Source organism: Hyaena hyaena, unplaced genomic scaffold, assembly GCF_003009895.1.
Source record: "Hyaena hyaena isolate Hyena2069 unplaced genomic scaffold, ASM300989v1 scaffold_412, whole genome shotgun sequence".
NCBI classification, from domain to species: Eukaryota; Metazoa; Chordata; class Mammalia; order Carnivora; family Hyaenidae; genus Hyaena; species Hyaena hyaena.
Window position 1 is genome coordinate 668,620 of NW_024081043.1, and position 11,911 is coordinate 680,530.

Below are 11,911 nucleotides of genomic sequence, written 5' to 3' on the forward strand. Positions count from 1 at the left end.
TTGTCTGAGGTAGAGAAACAAGTTTTCATTTCTATAATTGTTAACCTTGATATTTGGAGGAAGAAAAATACAGAATATCCCTTGAATCATGGAACCTCATTTCTAACCCCCCCTTTAAAAAAAAAAAGAATAAATACACAGTTTCCAAAGGAAGGAAGCAATGCTGGCTATTAACAGGTAGAACCCATCTGGCACTGAATAGAGAGAAACAAGCCCAGAATGCTTTTTATTTATTCTTCACCACAGCACTGGGAACTGGGTCAGGATTATCCTTGTTTTACAAATGAGGCGGCTGGCGCTGGGGAGGCCAAGCCAGCCTTTCTCAAGGCCACAGATCCCGGCCCAGAAGAGGCGGGAGGATTGAGGGCAGGCCTGCGCGATTACTGCCCAGCCCTGCCTGCTGCTGATCTTGCTAGAGTCAGGGTGTGTGGGCTCAGTGTCAGCCCCATGGGTCACTTGTTCCCAGAGACCCAACTTGACCTTCCAGTACCTAACAGAGTGTTTAGAGCATGACAGGCACTCAATAAATGCTTGTTGAATGAAAGCATTGTCAAAGCCAAGTAATTCATTATAATTCATCATCACATCCTTGTGACTGCCCTGGCCACTGCCAAATCTATTTTGAAACCTCTTTGCAGGTGAGTAAAAAATATTTTCGTTCTTGCTTTCTTTTTTCATTTTTAAATAACATTACTAGAATTTGCCATCTGTACCAGTGTGGCCAAACGCCTCGGGTGGCCAAGACTATCAGCAAGTCAGAGATTTGCAATGAGGATACTATATGCAAACTTTCTCTTTGCTTTAAGCTTATTTCTAATGGTTCTTTTTGCCTGACTTTAAAATATATACGCACTGTAGAAAATTGGGTGAGCTGTAAAGAGGAAAGTGAAAACATCTCTTAATCACACTGTATTGAGATAATAATGTTAAGCCTGTATTTTTTTCCCCCTCTTTTGTGTACAGGCTGTGCATCGTATATATGTTTATATGGCTTCAATCCTGATTTTACTTAATATTGAATTGTGATCATTTTCTAATAAATAACAACTATGGAGTTTTCCACTGTATGAATAGACATAGTTTACTTAAGCATTCACCATCCTTTTCTATGCAATTAAATTTTCTCATATTTGATATTATGAATAACATGTATTAAACATTCCGGCATCTGAATATTTGCTTACTTCTTTATTTCTTAATGAAAAAAATCAACAGACTTGACTAAAACTATAAAGCTTCTGTACGTGTAAAAATCCTAGATAAAATTAAAGACAAAAGGAACCACAGGAAAAATATTTGCCACAGGTATATTTAAATTCTTAATGCTCCATGCTCTGGTTTCCTTTCACTCAGCATAATTTTCTCTCATGTTCTCATGACCAGGCTTTCATTCTAATTTCCTAGCCATTGTACTGGCATCTCATTTGGTTCAGCTCAGATTTTTCTAGTTAAATATTCTTTTCTCACGTGCTTGATACCATGTGACACTATCTATCCTCTTCTGGAACTACCCACGGACTGTCTGAACCCTGTCATCACATCTGACTTGAAAGTCCCTGAGTAACCTCTGCACGTCTCTCTTGAAAACAACTTAAAAATAAGTAAATAAATTCAAACTGCTGTGCACTGTGCCAAGCACTAAGGGGGATATTTTAAAGTATGACGTAGCCCTGCCATTGAAACATTTCCAGTCAGCTCGGAGACTCAGCATGGCCACGTGATAAGTAAACATGGTGAATACAAGAGATATTAAATACAATTACCAGAAATTTCTATGTAGTAAACCTTACCCACCTTCCTTTGTTTTCTACAATTTCTTCAGTTTCATTGGCCTATACCTTTAACACACCTGAATCTTAACTCCCCATGACCCTTACACATGGGGTGATTTCAATCACTGTGCTATGGTTATATTTGTAAAGTTTTATCCAAATGGTCACCATGATGGCACGAATTTTGTTTTGTTCATTATTGTATCCCTACCCTCAGAACAGGGCCTGGCATGTGATATGCATTCAGTTGACATTTATTGGATATATGAACAGAAAATATGCATCTTTTTTTTTTTTGAAGTGGAGACTGCTGGCAAACAGTTATATATTCAGTGGACCATAAATGTAGTCAGGTCAGAGGAGAGATTGGGGTGGGCAAGAGTTCTAACTTAAATTTCAGACCAATGGGAGTTCAGATCCCGGGTCTGCAATTTACCAGCTTTGTAACCTTGGGCAAGTTAATTAATTTTCTCCACACTTCCTCAGCTGAAAAGCGCGGAGAACAGAACCTATACTCTGTAGGTTGTTAATAAGGATGAAGTGGGGTCATTTATGTAAAGCACGGCACAGTGCCTGGCACATAGGAAGTGTTTGGTAAGTGCTAGCTGTTCCTATTTACAAATGTTTCCCCTTTCCTTTTGATCCCTTAATATCGTCAAACTGTATCCTGTTCTCAGGGACATAGACGTACAGACTGATTCATGATGAGGAATAATACACCATAAACTTTGGAGTCAGACCTGGCTGTGTAAGTCACTTAACTTCCCTGCACTTGAGTTTGTTGGCTCAAGACATAACAGCCTAAGCCAAGCATGGGGCCACTGTGAAGGTGCCATGAGATAATGTACACTGAGTGCCTGTAATGTGTTCAGTCAGGGCTCTTTCCCCCTTTTTTGTCTTGGCTCAGTTAGAGCACCCCTTTGTGATTTTGTATCAAGTGTGTATGTGTCTCTCTGGTGTAGTGTTTATCAATTTATTTTTGATCTAACGTACAGAATTTACTACATTTTTACATCACAACCATATCACATGCATATGTGATTGAAAAAACTTTTTTCCCGGGGCGCCTGGGTGGCTTAGTCGGTTAAGCGTCCGACTTTCGCTTGGGTCATGATCTCACGGTTCGTGGGTTCGAGCCCAGCGTCGGGCTCTGTGCTGACTGCCAGCTCAGAGCCTGGAGCCTGTTTCAGTCTGTGACTCGCTCTCTCTCTGACCCTCCCCTGCTCACGCTGTCTCTCTCTCTCTCCTAGAAATAAATAAAAAATATTAAAAAAAAAAAGAGAGAAAACTTTTTTCCCTTACCAAATAATACTATGTATGACCCCTATATTAGGTTGCCTGGGCTGCCATAACAAAGGCACATAGACTGAGTGGCTCAAACAACAGAAATGTATTTTCTCACAGTTCTGGAGGCTCGAAGTCCAAGACCAAGGTGTTGGCAGGGTTGGTTTCCTCTATCCTTGGCTTGTAGAAGGCCATCTTTGCCCTTTGTCCCTCACATGGCCTCTCTTCTGTGCATGTTTTAATCTCTTCTTATAAAGACACTAGTCATATTGGATTAGAGCCTACCGTGGGACCTCATTTTACCTTAATTGCCTCTTTAAAGACCCTGTCTCCAAACATAGTTACATTCTAAGGTGTTGGGGGTTATGACTTCAACAAATGAATTGGCAAGGGGGACAGGACATAATTCAGTCCCTAACAGTGCCCTTGATACTTTTCTCTTTTATTTTATCAAAGAAATGCTAGGCATAACCAACTGAGTAGATTTTTGCAGCCCATTACACTGACTACCAGACCACAGGTGAAAGGCACTTCAGTGGGTTGTGTTGGTTTACTAGGTTAGTGTGAAATTGGCACCAGCATAAGGACTTGCCTTTGACTGGTTGCAGAGACAGCTTCAGAAGCTCAAAACAGAGAGTAAGATCAGAGGAGACAACCTTCCACAGATACATAGCAGATACCTGAGCTTTGGGTTTGGCAAACCTCTGTAAATAGCCAGATAGTAAGTATTTTTGGCTTTGTGGGCCATACAGTCTTCATCAAGACAACTTGGCTGTATCATGACAGCAGCCAGACCCAATAGGTAAACTAACGGGACGGCTGTGTTCCAATACAATTCCATTTATAAGCACTGAAATTTGAATTTCTTTTAATTTTCACATGTCATGAAATGTTCTTTTGCTTTTTCCATCAACAATTTAAAACTATAAAAACCATTCTGAGTTCATGGGTTGTGTAAAAGCGGGCAGCGGGCCAGATGTGGCCCACAGGCTGAAGTTTGCCTATTCCTTCCCTGGCTGGTAAGGCCAAAGCATCTGGCTATAAGGCTGTCAAGGAATTTGGCCTGGATGATTTTCTTCAGTCCATGTAGATGCTGAAAAACCTCTGTGGTTACTCATGATTAAAAATATATATATATCTAAAAAGCAAGTGGGGTTTTGTTTGTTTGTTTACCAGAGGGATCTCTATCTGGGGATGTGGAAACATTCTTAAAGTGCCCACAAAATCATTGTTTGTCAGGCAGTAAAACTAGGAATTGAATAAGCACAGAAGGTCTGCACAAAAACAACAGAGCTTGAATCTCAAGTCTCCTTTGTGAAGTTGATATTGAGGGAAATGTAGTGGCGAGAGAAAGGCCCAGGGTTCCTCAAGGTGGTTGGAGGATAGCAGCTTGGCTCCAGGGCCCCAGTCCCCATGCTTTCCTCTCAGGGTGAGAGTGAGTGAAGTTTCCTTCCCAGGAGCCCCACATCCTCCATAGTCCTCTCATGTGGTTTCTTTCCCCACTCAACATGTAGGCCACAGTGGGTGTGGCCATCTCTCACTTCCTGTGGGGACTGCCTGCAGCCTCAGGATGCCATGTAAGTGCCCAAATAAATCTCCCTACCAGAGGATCTGAGAGAACAAAGCTGTCTGAGAAAGCCAAGAGTCTGGCCATATGGTTTCTCTATGCTCCAAGGGATTTATTTCAGTGGTAGCTGGAGCAGTCATACAGAGCGTGTGACGAATGACGATGAGCTCGCCTCTCACCAGGCACTGACTAGAAGGGGTAGAGGGCCTAGCAGAAGGTGGGGGGTGAGCTTCCCCCAGGACCAGGGGACAGAATTCCCTCTCCAAACCTTATAATGCTGGCTGCTCTGAGGAAGGTCAAGACTCCACCTGATGGCCATGGGCACTGCCCAGTGGGAATCTGAAAAGCCACAGAACTTGGCAAAGGCTGGAGCGCTGTCCTGGGAGTTATTTTCAGTATTTTAGACTGCCAGGGGGAAATTATACATTTATCCACAACCAGTTGCGAAGGCAGACTGAGCTGCTCTGGCTTCTGTTGTCAGGTATGAGCTGACCTCATGGGGTGCCTCTGGAAGGGAAATACTGAGGGTCTCTTATGAGCCCCAGGGCTTTCTCATTTGGGGATTCTTCAGATTAGAACCAGAACCAGGACCCAGAAAACTGTTTTTTCTTGACATGAAAAAGTTGGGCTTGATATCTAAATTTTCACTTTAAGAAATTAGATGAAATTTAAGTGATTTGTATTATTTTACTTTGGAAACTGTTTGCTTCATTTAATCCTAACATATAATAATACAAGAGCTTTGGCGTGAGAGTCATGTTAAGTGAATAAAAAAAAACACAATTTAATGAAATGGCATTTTTAAAGCTTTTAGCAAAGCAAATTTTTAAATTATCTTGCTTAAATTAGATTGCTTTGCTGTCTTCTTTCAGTACTCTTACAAGAGCCCTGTTTTGTTTCTGGATTCACTGCATTAACCACCAAGATTTTTCTTTTAATTGAAGTATAACATTCACACAGAAAAGTACAGAAATTAAGTGCACTGATAACTGAATTTTCATGAAGTGAACATTCCTGTACAAATGGCCAGATGGAAAAAGAATGTCCCCCAAATACCCAAAGCTCCTTAGACCCCTTCCCAGTCCCTAACCATCCCCACTCCAACCAAAGGTAACTGATAGCATTATTTCTAACAGCATTGATTTTGTTTACTTAGAAATTTGTATAAATAAAATTGTGCAGTGTAATCTTGTGTCCCCCTCAACCTTGTATTTGGAAGATTTCTCCATGTTATGAGTTTGTTCATTCTCCTTGCTGTATAATATTATATAACTATACCAACATTTATTTAACCCTTCTTCTATTATACGTGGGCTTTTATGTTTCCAGTGCAGGGCTATTACAGAGAGTGGTACTAAGAACATTCCTGTACGTGTCAGTGGGTGAGCACATGTGACATTTCTGTAGGATAGATTCCTTGATGGCAAGACCGTGAGTTATAGGATATGGGTGTGTTCAGCTTTCAGATATTGTGTGCTTTCCAGTATCTTTATCAAATTACACTCTCATCAGTGTGTATGACAGTTCCATTTACTCCATGTCCTCACACACATTTTTGTTGTTTTGGACAATTTGGTACAATTGGATTGGTAATGCATTGTGATTTTACTCTTCTTTGATAACCAGAGCATCTTTTAATCTGTTTAATGGCCATTTGAATTTCCTTTTTTGTGAAATTTCTTCCCAAGTATTTGCCTGTTCCTTTATTAGGCTGTCTACCTTTTCCTTGGATTTACCGGCGTTCTTTGCTGGATTTAACTTTGCAGTTAACTTCCACTGTGTGCATGCCTTCCGATTCTGTTGATGTCATTTGACAAAGACATACTTAATTTTAATATAGTCCAAGTTACCATATATTTCCTTTATGGTTAGTATTTTCTTGTATTCTGTTCTTTAAAAATCTTTGCTTCTTGCAAAATGTGAAGGCATTCTGTTTTCTTCTAAAAGTATAATTTTACCTTTCTACCATCCATGTGGAATTCATTTTTCCATTGTACAAGGTAGAGGTTTAGAATAATTTTTTTCAGAGGCACCTGGGTGGCACAGTCAGTTAAGTGTCTGACTCTTGATTTCACCTCACGTCTTTATCTCTCACAGTTTCATGAGTTTGAGCCTCACAGCAGGCACTGCACTATCAGCAGCTTGAGATTCTCCCTCTTTCTTATCTCTTTACCCACTCGTTCTTGTGTGCTCACTCTCTCTCTCTTTCAAAATAAAAACTTTTTAAAAAATAGAATAATTTTTTTTTTCAGAACATCTAAGTGGCATAGTCAGCTGAGTGTCCAACTCTTGATTTCTGTTCAGGTAATGGTCCCAGAGTCATGGGATCGAGCCCCATGTCAGGCTCCACACTCAGTGCTGGAGCTAGCAACAGAAATTATTCTTTCATAGTTCTAGAGGCCAGAAGTCAAAAATCAAGGTGTGGGCAGGACCATGCTCCCTCTGAAAGCTCTAGGGAAGAATCCTTCTTAGCTCCTTGGCACTCCTTGGCTTGCAGCTGCATTGATCTGATCTCTGCCTCCATTCTCACATGACCCTGTTCCCTTCATGTCACCCTGTGTCTAAATTTCCTTCTTATAAGGACACCAGTCATATTGGATTTAGGACCCACCCCAATCCACTCTGACCTCATTTCAATGAATTATATCTGCAAAGATCCTATCTCCAAATAAGGTCACCTTTTGAAGTACTGGGCGGGGGGGGGGGGGGGGGGAGGACTTCAGTGTATCTTCCTGGAGCACAGCCCACAGCATCCAGTGAACCCAATACCATTTATTGAACTTCAGTGTCATCTTTGTCATAATTCAGATGACTATCTGTGTAGGTGTATTTTAGGACCTTCTTTTTCTGTTGGCCTATTTATCCTTAAACAAATACCACACTGTGTTAATTACTATTACTTTAAAATGAATTTTGAAACTGATAGAGTAAGTTTTCCAGCCTTGTTGTTGTTCTTCAACATTATCTTGGCTTGTAGCTCTTTGCATTTCCATATATGTTTTTGAATCTACATGTTAATTTCCACCAGGAAAAAAACTTTTTTAATTGAAATTGCATTGAAGATTCAATCTAAGGGAGAACTGACATCTTAAAAAGAGTGAGACTTCCAGTTCACTTACACGCATTATGCTCTATTATTTAGTTCTTTAAGTTCTCTAAATGTTTTGTGTTGGACTTATTCCTAAGTATTTGATTTTTTTTTTTTGATGGAGATTTGTTTTGAAGAACTAGAAAGCAGAAGAAGAGAAGAAAAGCATCTGCTGGGTTTCTACTTTTACCTCACAGAATCCAGGAATTTTCCCGAATTTACCAAGCACAGCAGGACAGAGGTTTAGGTTGAGGTGTCACTGACACCAAATAAATAAGCTACTGCTTCAAAAATGTAGTTTTTATGAGAGGTGAAATCATTCATAATGTGGAGTCCTTGGTGTGGGTAAAATAGATCCTTGGTAGAGGAAAGGTAGAGGTGTTTGGTCACCCCTATTGCCACTTGGCAAACCTATGCTCAGGCTGGAAGAAATGAAGACAAGAGGCCGGTTGGGGGTTGGGGACTAGATCTGTGATTTCCAGTGTTCTTAGAACATTAGGGCTCCATGGGAGTGCCAAGTGGGCCAGAAGGATGGCCCAGGTGGTAGCATTTTGAGTCCTTTTCCCCTTGAACCAGGACTGTTCTGTTCTACTTTCATCTAATATATTGGCATTTGGTATCAACCTTGAAAATGTGTGCATGTGTATGAATTCAGAGGTTCTTTAAAGAAAAAATAGCATTAAACAATGGGACTAGATATTCTTTTTAATTTTTTTTTAAATGTGTATTTATTTTTGAAAGAGAGAGAGAGAAAGACTGAGCAAGAGCCAGGGAGTGGGCAGAGAGAGACGGGAGACACAAAATCCGAAGCAGGCTCCAGGCTCTGAGCTGTCAGCATGGAGCCTGACATGGGGCTCAAACTCACAAGCTGTGAGATCACGACCTGAGCCGAAGTCAGACGCCCAACCAACTGAGCCACCTAGGCACCCCTGGACTAGATATTCTTTAACATTTCATTCATCCTTAAGATTCTGGGATTATAGTATTGTAGCCAACCTACACTCCAAGGGCTCTACACACATCGTTATTAACCTTGATCTTGGCAGTATTGTGATACTGTGTGCATTTCCCGGACCTTCCTGGGAGCCACTGCAGAATGTCTGCTTGGAGGCCCTTAGGAGTAGTAATCAGGTAGAGCTCAGGAACCTGTCTAGCAGCTGCACCTGCATCATAAGTGTTCAAACCCTGGACAGGAGATCCCTAGAAACAGCTTCATTTATAAGGGCAAGTCAGAAATACTTCAAGTGTACTACAGCTTCTCTTTTTACCTGATACATAAGTCATGTGATCACCTGAAAAAAACTCATTGCTCATTCTTTAACTCATTAAAGAAAAGGCATGATTATTATGAATATATACTTATTCCATGAGTCTTATAGAAACAGAATCTTTTCTTTTTCCTTCTGAAAGTCAACTAATTAGTTATTCCCGTGGCATTTATTTCTTCCCCAAATAAACTGGACATCTTTAGCCTAAAGGTTTAAACTTAATTATTATTATTATTATTAGAAATTATATTATTACTATACCTGCTTGGGGCTGATGGAGATTACAGAGCATAAAGGGGACCCCTAAAAGCCCTACCCAGGCCCTACAGCCATCCCTTTGCATGACTCAGTCCAACCATTTCTGCCATTGAGCCCAGAATATATACCTTTCTAGTCTGACTTCAGAGCTGGCCTCTTGGGCAGCTGAGGGTAAACCCATTTGCTGGTTTGGTGGTGCCCTGCTCACAGTGAGCCTCTGCTTCCATGAGCCAGCCTTTTGTAGTTCTGCCTTCCTGCCCTCTTATTCTGTGGTCAGTAATTTCTTCCTGCTGGCCAGGTGCCTTCTGTGCTTATCTCTTTTTCTGTCCATCTCTCTTCCTCCTCTTTTCTTCTGCTCTTTACTCCCCAGCAAATAGTCAAACAAGCAACAGCCAAGCCTCAGTTGAGTCTCCCCAACTCATTGGAGCAAAGCCAGAAGGAACAGAGCCCCTCAGGCACAGGAAGCAGCTGGGTCAGTGGTGCCTTCTCAGAGCACCCCTCCTCCTCCCTCAAGGAGGCAAAGGCCATAAAGTGGGTTTGGTTTCCTAGGGAACCCTGTGTTTTCTGGTTCCCATCCTCCTCCCTTGTGATCAGGCTTTGTGCACTGGCTTGTTTAATGCATTATCCCACCATTTGGAACGCTTTAATTTTTCAGACAATTGACTTTAGACTCACAGAGAATATTGTAGCATGGAAGGAGTCAGGACTGTATTTGAAATCTATTGTTATCTTTGTGCACAGGCTGCCCAGCTTGTAGCTCACGCCGTGCAGGATGGCCACAGCCACAGGAGAGCTGTGGAGGGGAGGGGAAGTCACTCTCCCTGCCCCCACATTCTTTGCTTTTGACAATAAGACTCAGCAAAGACTCACACAGCTATTTCTTAGCAAGGGGGCTCCATTAAGTATGCTGGCTTGTCGTCAACCTGTATTGTCTAGAGGAAGAATTGGAATCCCCATTACAGATATTAGGTAATTGGTCACAGAGGTGAACTAAAAAGGATAAAGTGCTTTGAATGCAACAAAATGACTAGAAGTGCCTCTTCTGTGCAAGGCATTGGGCCAGGCAAGGTGACAGTGGTTCGAAGATAAATTTAGAGTAGATTCCTGCCCTCAAGGAGCTGGCTCTTTCGCTTGAAGTAGATGGTATGGTAAGTTCTATAGGAGAGGTGCAAAGAGAGTGAGATTAATTCCAGTGGAGGAAATTGGGCAGGAACTCCAAGGGAGGGATTTATATTAGAGCTGGGCCTAAGGGACAGGTTGGTTTTCCATTCTTGCAAGTAAAAGTAGGAGCATATAAGAGGGAAGAAATGGGGCACAGGAAGGCCTAGGGGAGGGGCAAGTGCTAGGAACAGCAAGTGCTATGGTAAGACTGGGCATGAAGGAGGAAGAAGAAATGGAAGATACAAGGTTGAGGTGGGTTTGGAATAATGGTGGCTTTGAGTTCAAAGTTGAAGAGTTTGAGTTTGTGTAAGTCATTTGTTTTTGTTTTTTGTTTTTGTTTTCATTATTTTCAGTGCCACCAAGCCCTGAGGTTCTTAGGAGGTGGCTCAGAGGCACTGCAGGGGCAGAGGTCCAGAGCAGCTCCTTTCTTCTCCATTTTGTGTACTGGAGAATCGTCTTTCTTTAATGGGTATTCCACTGTAAGAAAAACTGAAACCCGTTGGTATACGCACAAGGGAGTCACTATCCAGTCAGTTAACAAATATTTATTATGTGACTACTATATATCTATCCCTGTACTATGTTCTACTGAAAGATCATTGAAGATTTCAAACCAGTCAGTAGCATGGTAGCAAGAACCACTGGTTAGCATCCTGAGTTACAATCCTGTCTCTGCCACCCACCATTTGTAAGACCTAAGGCCAGTCTCCTGGTCTCACTGGGACCAGTTTCTCACCTGGAAAGTGCAGCTGATAAGTCATTCCCAGCTGGGGCATTCTGGAACTGTCATGATAAGAGCAGTAATTCAGAGCTTTCCTGTATGTCCATAGAGTGGTGAAAGGAGACACTAAAGTCAGGCCAGTTAGGAGGTGATAGCAAGAACCTCTCTAAGTCATCCTGAGACTCTGAGTAAAGCCACTCATTCATTCAACAAACATGTAACACTCAGCACCAGCCAGTCATAAGCCTTGATACACTAGCAAGTGACCAAAATGAGGTCCCTACCTTCAAGGTACATTATATCTAGGAGGCAGCAAAGGAACTGGGAACATGGGTGATAGATCTAGGGCTATAGTTTGAAACACATGACAAGGGGTGATTGTTGGAGCTATGGAAGTATATGAAATAACCAGAGAAGAGAAAGCAAAAATGTTTGGAGAGAAAAAGATCTGAGGTGATAGAATATAAGGAAAATTCTGTGGAAAACCAACTAATGTTCACTCCATGATAGAAATCACGTTTTTGGGGCTGCCTGGATGGTTCAATTAAGCATCTGACTCTTGATTTTGGCTCAGGCCATGATCTCACAGTTTGTGAGTTTGAGCCCTGTGTTGGGCTCCATGCTGACAGTAGGGAGCCTGCTTGGGATTCTCTCTTTCTCCCTCTCTGTCTGCCTTTCCTCTGCTCATGCTATCTCTCTCAAATAAATAAACTCAAAATAAATAAACTCAAAAAAAAAAAAAAAGAAAAAGAAAGAGAGTACATTTTTCATCAAGCCTACATAACAAACCCA

The 11,911-nt window shown here is 41.6% G+C and overlaps 1 protein-coding gene across 2 annotated transcripts in view; it reads left to right on the forward strand.

The window, feature by feature from the left end:
• Positions 1–11,911, forward strand: part of FYN (FYN proto-oncogene, Src family tyrosine kinase) — a 215,850-nt gene that overhangs the window by 78,918 nt on the left and 125,021 nt on the right. The gene's annotated exons all lie outside the window — the stretch shown is intronic.